Below are 6,029 nucleotides of genomic sequence, written 5' to 3'. Positions count from 1 at the left end.
GTAATTTTGAGCTTATTGTATGTATATTGCAGAATAAAGCAAATACACAAAGCTGTTGGTGATGTTAGAATCCAAGATTATATATATGTATATGTATATATATATTTTATAAAATTTATATATATACACACACGTATAAAACCTTGGATATACATATATGTATATATGTTTTTCCTCAAAAAGCTTTATTTTTTCCATTTGGTCTGTGGCTCGGGAGAGGGCTCCAGGATGCTTATAAAGCTGCCTATTGTCTGCAGAGAGAGGTCCAGGCACCAGCCCTGGCATCAAGGGGCTGTCAGGGGGGCTTCAGAGGCTCCCGGTCATGCCTGAGAGGGAGCCTTTCGAAGAGATACTCGCCCAGCCCAGCCTGGGGGCCAGGCAGCCTGCAGAGGTGGGTCAGGGCATCGCCCGTCTTCTTGATGACTTGCGCCTCCTCATCCAAGAAGTGGTTCTCCGGGAAGTCACAGAGCCGGGGCTGCCTGCAGAACCCAGGGTGTGTAGGTGCAAAAGGGCCTGGTTCAGGCCGTTCTCCAGAAGCAGGGCGGCTTCCATGACCTCACTCCTCTTCCAAGGGCTCCTGCATGTCCTGGAAGCGGGTGCGGCTGCTGCACTGGTTTTGCATCTTCAAGAGACGCTTAGTGCCCACGTGCTTCTTCTCACCAGCTTGCAGAAGTGGCCCACGCCTTCCAGAGCCACATCATCACGTGGAAATGGAAGGCCAGAGAGAGCTACGTGTAGGAGGCCCACAGGTGCAGGTTGACCAGGTGTGGACGGCGGCCTCTACCTTGGTAGAGTAATTCTGAAAAATCTGGGAGCTCATGGTTGATCCGTAATAAAGAGCTCAGCTCAAAATAGAGTGTTGGTTAGGGGCGCCTGGGTGGCTCAGTCGGTTACGCATCCGACTTCGGCTCCGGTCATGATCTCACGACTCACAAGTTCAAGCCCTGCATTGGGCTCTGTGCTGATGGCTCAGAGCCTGGAGCCTGCTTCAGATTCCTTGTCTTTCTCTCTCTCTCTCTCTCTCTCTCTCTCTCTCTCTCTCTCTCTCTCTCTCTGTCTCCGCCCCTGCCCCACTCACGCCCTGTCTCTTTCTCTCTCTCAAAAATAAATAAACATTAAAAATTAAAACCAAACCAACCAACAAAAAAACTAGAGAGTATTTTTCATCTTCACTGTGTGTTGCTTCTGGGTTAGCAGGTGTTCTGATCCACAGGGATCCAGTGGCAGAGACTCCGTCATTTAGAACACCGCTGGTCTCTGAGGCGGTGGGAAGGAAGGTGCTGGAAAGTACACCCACACGTCTGCTCATGTTTCATCGGTCCACGTGAGTTATGCGACCATGTCCAAATTTAGGAGGGTGGAAAAGTTCTGTCTCATTGTGGCAGATCCTGTAATTTTTGTAGGAAGTACTTTTCTCCTCTCCGCCAGGGACCGAGTAGCTGATTGTATGACTTGTTGTGGCTGAGGACTGTGGTGGCTGTGACAGCACGCTGGCCCAAAGCAGAGGCTCTAAGAGGCGTGTCGGGCTTTCACTTCCTCCTTTACACTCCTGCCCTCCAGCAAAAGAAGAGTGGGCCCCCAGGAGCCACGGCTCCTTCCTTTGGACGCCTGGTTTGGGCGACACGGGTCAGTGATCCAGAATCCGGAGCCAAGCCCAGCAGAGCAGTGGCTGAATCTCCGTCCTGGGAGCTGACTGAATGTGTTGTGATAAGCCCCCATGATCTTGGATTGTTTGTTACTGAAGCCCAAACTGACTAATACACCTGTCAAGGACTCGGAAAGAAGAAGAAAACAGAATGTTGGTGAAGAGCCCAAATGACTTCCACATTGACCGCCTGTTTTTAAAAAATAAGCTTACTTATTTATTTGAGAGAGAGACAGAGAGAGAGACAGAGATAGGGATGGAGAGAGAGGGAGCGAGAGAGGAGCCCAAGCAGGCTTCACATCATCAGTGCAGAGCCCAACTTGGGGCTTCTACTCATGAACCACGAGATCATGACCTGAGCCGAAACCAAGAGTCAGAGGCCACCCAAGTGCCCCGCGTGCTGCCGGCCTCTTAACAAAGGAGGTGTCGTGAACACCGTGGCACCTGCCGCTAGCCCACACATAGGTGGAAGGCTGTAGGAATTGGGTATTTGGGTGAGGCTACGCACGGCGGACTCCTTGCTCTTTGCAAAGGGTTAAGAGTAGCTTTGAAGCAGAGAGAGGCGATCTCATCAAAGTCGGCCCCGCTGACAGTGGACAGCTGGCAGCTGTGTGCCCCTGCTGAGTGCACCCTTGCGAAATGTTTCATGCGTGTTTCATCAGGACTTCGGCCCACAGTGCCAGTATGTGGGGAGTACAGGGGTCACAGCGTGGTAAACCCCGGTACGAGAAACAGCACCTCGGGAATGTGGCCACTTTATGGGGGGGGCACTATTCTGGTTTAAAAGTGACACAAGGTATAAATAGGGGCGCCTGGGTGGCTCAGTCAGTTAAGCGTCCGACTCCTGGTTTCAGTTTGGCTCATGATCTCACAGTTCATGAGTTCGAGCCCCACATCAGGCTTCACCCTGACAGTGCGGAGCCTGGATGTGACTCTCTCTCTGCTCCTCCCCCGCTCCCTCTCTCTGTCACAAAAATAAATAAATAAACTTTACAAAAATTTCGTAAGTTACAAAAGGTACCAGTAAATGTCATGCTTACGCCTTGGTTGGGTTCTAGTTTGAAGAAACTACAAAAGCATCTGTTACTTGGTTTGGGAAATCTGACTGTAGCTTGGATGTTGGGAGGTAACAGGTATTTTTGATAATATTCCTAGGTGTGAAAAAAGTATCAAGGCCATTTGGAGATTTTTTCTCCCTATTCTAGGAGGTGCAGGCTGAAGGATTTAGTGGCTAAATATGATATCTAATCCAGTTTCAAATGGTTCAGCAGTAAATTCACACAGGTAAACACAGACCCGTATATAATATTTGCAGTTGAGGGGAAATGTTAACATTTTGTGAATCTAAGTGATGGGTATACAAGTGTTCATTATCTTCTTCTGTCAAATTTATATTTGGAAGTTTCCATAATATAAAATCTGGAAACAAAACAAAGCAAGATGGGAAGAGGGCAGTGAAATCCAAATCTGTGCTCAGAATGTTGCCCTGGTCCAAAAGCCCACAAAGTAAACACAGTCATGACTTGTTTTGTTTTCCCTGCTTCCGGGCCATTTTATTTCAGGGATTCTGAGACCGAAGGGTTGCCCTTGACCTTGTTCATTCTCCATCTTTTTTCTCTTTACAAAGAGCCATCCCTCGATTAGGGAGAGAGATCAATAATCGCACTTCACTTGACATACAGCCCGTCTGGAGGAACCGTATCTTACTGGAGTGTCTGCTGCTTCTTAGTTTTAGAAAGAGCAACATGATATTTATATACATATGATGCATGTCCTTGAACTTGATGTGTTGTTCTTTTTCCTGTATTCCCACCTATTGTGCCTCATGGGACTGAGCATTTCTTGCTTCTTGAAGGTTAATTTCACCTCTGCTCCAGACCACATCCTTTGCTGATGCCTCCGGCTCTGATCTGCTCCTGTGCTACCCTCAGACTTCACGTAGTCTCTTTTAACTCTCCGCCTTCAGCACAACACACACATATGTGCACACACCCACAGACACGCACACACAGTTGCACACACATGCTCACACTCACACACATGCTCACACACACGCACACAGCCACATACACGCACACACACACAGTTACACACACATGCTCACACGCAGTTACACATGCTCACACACTCATGCAGATACACTTACACACATGCTCTCACACACACCCACACACATGCACACACGCAGATACATGCATGCTCACACACGCACACACCCACATACATGCACACATGCAGATATACTTACACATGCACACATACTCCCGCAGATACACTCACGCACACACACTCACACACTCATGCAGATACACATACGCTCACCACACACAATGTTCACAAACTCACGCAGATACACTCACACATACATGCACACACACACATGCTCACAGTCATGCAGATACACTCACACACATGTTCATATGCTCACACAGACACACACATGCACACACACACAGATACACTCATGCACACATGCTCACACACTCCCGTAGACACACACACAGTGCTCACATACGCAGATACACACACACACACACACACATGCTCACACACTCACAGACACACATGTGCACACACAGATACACTCACACACATGCTCACATATGCACTCACACACATACACATTCACGCATGCACACTTGCACATACACAGACTCTCACGCACATCTGTCGCCTCCATTTTAAAAATAATTTATTTGGGGGCACCTGGGTGGCTCAGTCAGTTTAGCGTCTGACCTTGGCTCAGGTCATGACCTCACGGTTCGTGAGTTCGAGCCCCACGTCGGGCTCTGTGCTGACAGCTCAGAGCCTGGAGGCTGCTTGGGACGCTGTGTTTTAGCCTCTGAGGCTAAAAGGAATGTAACCCATTTTGGGGTTTGAGGGCACTCTTGGAAGATCATACCCCAACTAACCGCCTCATTGCCTGTTGTCAAATTTCCTTAAGGAAGATCAACTTTACCTGAAACTTGGCTACAGTCCCAGCTCTCTTCCAAGAAACCTTCTCTTGCCCACATCTTAGCCTATCCTAGCACAACGTGGCCTCACTAATGCCTGGAGATAGAGATCACACCCTACAGCGGGGACCATCCTGTCTCAAGAAAATGTGTCTGGAAAACCTCTGACCTCCAACTTCCTTGCTCATTTGGTTTCGCTGGGGTCGTTTGCCCAGAATGGAGGAAATAACTGCTTACTTTTACATTTGCATGGAGACTCCACCTTGACGGGGTTTGCACGACAAATCCCGAGGTATGATCACTGTAGTGGCCAAGAACAACTCCGTTCCTGACAGATGTGATGAGCTCTTTTCTCGTAGGGATTTGAATTCCAGACCGTATGCATAATGGGTGGCCCCAAGGTCTAAATCCGTGGTGGTATGACAATCCAAATTCTAGTCCTCCGTGTCCGGGGTGTAAGCAAGCTTTCTACCCTATTGTGTTCATTGGTGTTGATAGAACTCAGTCAGAGGCAATGCCAAGAACTGGCTAGCTCAGCACTATCGAAAGGAACCGTGAGTCCTTCCAAGACATTCCCGGAGAAGTACAGAGCTCAGAAGGCTTTCCATAGCCTTCTAAAACTGAGACTGAGCACATAGATGCTCAGCAAACACCTGTTGAATAAATACATAGATGAATGAATGAGTGAATGAACGAATGAATGAAAGGAGCCAATTTGTAGGTCTGCTATTTCTGCCATATATCAGCCTGGGAAGCTACTGACATTATCTCCTCACACGGTCTGTCAGATCATCCTGTACCTTATATCTGAGCCGATACCATGATGGACGGTACCACGTGCAGGCCCCACATTTGGTACAGGGGACGGTTCCAGAAGAGCCAAGGCATTGCTTTATGTGCCGCAGGCCCTGGGCCTGGGAGATGATCTCGATTTCCCAGTAGACCTGGCCATGTCACTGTCTCTTCCTGCCACCTCACTGCCCCGTTTTTCTGGCGGGACAGTTAGCTTTCTGCTCGGCCTGGCTGCGCGGGTAACCGTAATGGCAACCTGGACCTCATTCAAAGCTATCGGAATTTATTGGCCCACGTGGCAGACAGACTGGAATGTTCTGAGCAGTGGGTTTCAAACGTCACACGTGGCCTCAGCTTGCTGGGGGCCAAGAGTCTGGGATTTATTAGGTCTGGGGCGTTGCATTTCTAATACGGTTCCAGGCAAGGCTGACACCGCTGGCCCAGGGACCACGCTCTGAGAACCACCAAAGGGTGAACTCCCTTGAAACTGGGGAAACGAAGCAAGAGCCCTCTGCTTTCGTTCCCCTGCCCCTAAAATGTCTTTGGCTGGGGTCTCAAGTTAATGGGAGAAAAGCAGTTCAGGCTTGACCGAAACAGGAAACAGAAGAACCTGATGGGAGGGGCCCTGAACTCCTGCG

The 6,029-nt window shown here is 49.0% G+C and overlaps 1 pseudogene; it reads right to left on the bottom strand.

Moving 5' to 3' along the window:
• Window positions 1-295: 295 nt before the first annotated feature.
• LOC106987116 (ferritin light chain-like) lies at window positions 296-820 on the bottom strand (annotated as a pseudogene).
• Window positions 821-6,029: the final 5,209 nt, after the last annotated feature.

The sequence above is a fragment of the Acinonyx jubatus genome, chromosome E4, assembly GCF_027475565.1.
Source record: "Acinonyx jubatus isolate Ajub_Pintada_27869175 chromosome E4, VMU_Ajub_asm_v1.0, whole genome shotgun sequence".
Classification (NCBI taxonomy): domain Eukaryota; kingdom Metazoa; phylum Chordata; class Mammalia; order Carnivora; family Felidae; genus Acinonyx; species Acinonyx jubatus.
Note: the sequence above shows the minus strand (reverse complement) of the source record. Positions and strands in the feature narration are given on the sequence as shown.